The 3667-nt window shown below is 41.5% G+C and overlaps 1 pseudogene across 1 annotated transcript; it reads right to left on the minus strand.

The window, feature by feature from the left end:
- Positions 1-457: 457 nt before the first annotated feature.
- LOC105420341 (putative pentatricopeptide repeat-containing protein At3g23330 pseudogene) lies at positions 458-3329 on the minus strand (annotated as a pseudogene). Its single transcript, XR_016057839.1, has one exon. The product of XR_016057839.1 is annotated as a putative pentatricopeptide repeat-containing protein At3g23330 pseudogene (transcript).
- Between the last annotated feature and the right edge of the window lie 338 nt (positions 3330-3667).

The following is a 3667-nucleotide window of genomic DNA, read 5'->3' on the forward strand; positions in this document are numbered from 1 at the left end:
ATTTCTTTTCTTGCATACATGTACTGAGTCTGTAGTGTGACTAAGGTAGTCTGCATTTAAAATCACCCTGAATCATTAAAAACCCTAAATTCCGAGCTTTGGGAGACTTGTGTATTATCCTAAGAAACTTGTTATGCATGTCGTCTTCACGTTCATTATTAATATAAAAGATCTCATAGCTTGCTTTCTAGCATCTAGAAGAAATGTTTTTGATGGAGGAATTAAAAAGCATACTGTCTCAGAGAATCCTATCAAAGTTCCGTAGGATCTTAAAAGAGGTTATTAGGCATTAAAAGTTTTCTGGATGATTTATGCAGTACACGGGTCAGGTAATTTCTTTAGGATGTCGACCTATTAATGGGCATCGAAGGAGAAAGTCATGACAAATACAAGTTCTATAGAAGGGACTAGAGAAGTGGGTTTTCTAGAAATTTATTAGCGTTGATGAGTCGGCTTGTTTTTGGAAACCTAGTTTTCTCCTTTAGGGCAGGAGACTTTAGCATTTACCATCAAAATTAGAACATAGCTTTACCAATAGCTTCCACAAGAACACTGTCCATCCCTAAAAGTATGAAAACGGTGTGCATCTCTCAAAATAATCTCCCTTCCTGTAACTTGAGAGATCAATCCAATCGCAGTATGACAGTCGTTGCAAACCCGAAGGTTTTTCATGACTCGAATAGGTAAACCACAAGGAATACTAATGATCCCAAAGGCAACTGCAAGTTTCTCACTATGGTGCCTAAGAATAACCTCCCCTTGCTCTTCTTCCACATCATGCATCACTAAACCAGTTGAAGCAAAGTAACCCACTTCCCTAATTCTTGCCATTAACCTCTCTAAGCAGCAATAAATGTCATCAGTTAGATGATGTGATCTATCTCCAGAAACAAAGGAATGAATGACATTCTTGACTGGAATCCATGATCGACCAGGTTTCTTTTCCACCCCTTTCCCCCTCATCATGTTCCGCACATTTGCAGCATCCCCCCACCTACTCGAATTAGCATACATATTCGATAACAAGACATATGACCCGGCATTAAAAGGTTCGAGCTGAGATATTTTCTCAGAAACCCACCTCCCCATCTTGAAGCTATTGTGAATTCTGCAAGCTGATAAGAGTGCAGTCCACACAACAACCTGGTCTGAGATGTGATTTCTAAAAATGAATTCTTCTGCTTCTTTCAGCAGGCCAGCCCTCCCGAGAAGATGAACCATACAAGTGTAGTGTTCCAAACCAGGAGCAACCCCATAATCTTCTGTCATGGATTTGAAATATTGGAGGCCTTGTGATACTAGGCCTGCTTGGCTACAAGCGCAAAGCAACCCCACAAAGCTTATTTCGTTAGGCTTTATGCCCTCTTTGATCATTGTTTCAAACAAGCGAATGGCCTCTAATCCTAGACCATGTTGTGCACAACCTGCAATTATTGAGGTCCATGACACAAGGTTATGATATTTCATAGCATTGAAAATTCCTAGGGCCTCATGTATGGCACCGCACTTTGCGTACATATCAACGGCTGCACTTCCTAATACCACATCATCAAAAAAAGAGGTAGTCTTTGTTATTTGGGCATGGACCATTGCTGCCAAATTTAAGATGCCCATTTCAGCACAGGCCATGGATAAGCTAGTCAAGGTGAACACATTTGATTTAAGCCCTTTATGAAGCATCTTGATAAAAAGTTTCAGAGCGTCTTCGCCCATTCCATTCTGTGCATATCCTGCAACCATGGAGCTCCAAGGGACTTGTAGTGAATTTTCTACTGCAATGACACCTTGGCAATCAGCAAAATTAGTATTTGGGTCCTCTGAGATGAGCACAAACATACGCGTAGCACGCTGCAACTCTCCACATTTGGAGTACATATCAATAAGTGAATTGCCAATAACTGAATCGGAATAAAACCCAAGTCTTATAACTAGAGCATGTGTCTCCTTTCCAAGCTCTAACAGAGCTAGTCTTCCGAAAAGAGCCAGACACAAGCTAAGAGTATATGCATTTGGCCTCAGGCCTACATCACTCATCTCATAGAAAAGCTCCAAACCTAACAGACCAAGCCCTTTTCTCAGGCACCCTGAGATGACTGTGTTCCAACTGAGGATGTCTCCCTTAAAAGGTGATGAATGAAGAAAGTTGGCTGCCGTGGCCATGTCCCCGGCACGCACATAAGCACCAAGGATGATGTTATGGGTTACATGGTCCTTATGTGGCATCATATCATAGGCCCTGCATGCCTCCTCCATGCCACCACATTTGGCATACATGTGGATGATGGAGTTGGCCAAGACAATGTCATGATCATACCTGCATTGAGAAATCAGTCCATGGATCACTTTAGCTGTGGTCAAGTCTCCAAGGCTTGAGCACGCCATTGAGGCACTAGCAAAAGTGAAGCAATTTGGGGTCACCCCATTTCTTAGCATCAAAGAAAGAAGTTGTAAAGCTTCAATGGGTCTACTGTTCTGTGTGTACTCATTAATTAGCAGGGTCCATTGGAAAATATCTGGTTCGATAATTTCACTGAATACTTTGTGGGCATCTCCTAAGCATCTGAATTTTGAATAGACCTTAATGAGACTGGTTTGTACTTGTGTCTCTCGGAGAAAGCCGGACTTTATAGAGAGAGAGTGAGCCATTCTCGATTCGAGGAGAGAGAATTTCGAGTTTGATGAACTGATCAGAACCTTGAAGGTCTTCCTGAGAGCTTCACCCATGACTCACCACCTCCATCTCTATCTAACTCTCTGAACCTTGTATATTCACTTATTTAACTCGTCCATTCCAAACGCTTTTGGGTTTTCCTAAATTTTGTCTGAGCAATCCCTTTTTTCTGAAAAGTTGGGGAAACCCATTTTCATTAAGCCACCGTGAGATTTCTGTTCACCATTTTGTAGGAGTTTAAGCTATGAGAGACACATTAAGCCGAAGCACTCATTCATTCCTACACTCCTCAAACTAAAAACCATCGATGAAATATTTTCTCTGAAAAAGCTTCTATTCATCCCTATGCTCTTCAAATGCAAAACCATTTTTAGGAAAATATACCATTTTCAGGAAAATATGGCACGCTTTTGGCTTATAAGGATTAGAATTGATGGACGGAAGATAGCGAAAAGAATCGGCTGACCTCTAAACAGGGGTGCAGCTTGTATAAGGCGTGAATCTTACCTTCAGATCGAGCCGAAATATGCCGTTTTAATGTCGGAAATTATCCCCAAAAATCTACTGGAATTTTACCTACGGACGGGTTAAATTTATGAAACTACCCCAGTTCTTTTTCTTTGCTTTTCTTTCCTTTGGTTTTTTAATTTTCTATTTTTGCCCTAGATTCGATGTGGAAATGGACCATATCTTTAATAAATATTTTATTTCTAGGGGGTATTTTCTATTTTTAAGTTTCCATAGTTTCCGGGGCAGTCCAATCCCCCGAATATATAGGGTGACAATGGGTTGGTTATGGGTCAAGTCCGGCTGAACCCGGATCCAGACCCAAATGTATTCGGGTTTAGGTTTTGGACTCGGACCTGACCCTTCAGGTCAAAAAGTTGGACCCATATCCGTACCCGTCGGGTCTCGGGTCTATCCCGAGTCTGATCGGGTCCATTGCCACCCTTACTATGAGCTGCTTTTTTGTAGCTTACAATAGTGAGCAATAGA

The sequence above is a fragment of the Amborella trichopoda genome, chromosome 6 (assembly GCF_054954075.1).
Source record: "Amborella trichopoda isolate Santa Cruz 75 chromosome 6, AtrichopodaSantaCruz75HAP2 v2.0, whole genome shotgun sequence".
Taxonomy (NCBI): Eukaryota; Viridiplantae; Streptophyta; class Magnoliopsida; order Amborellales; family Amborellaceae; genus Amborella; species Amborella trichopoda.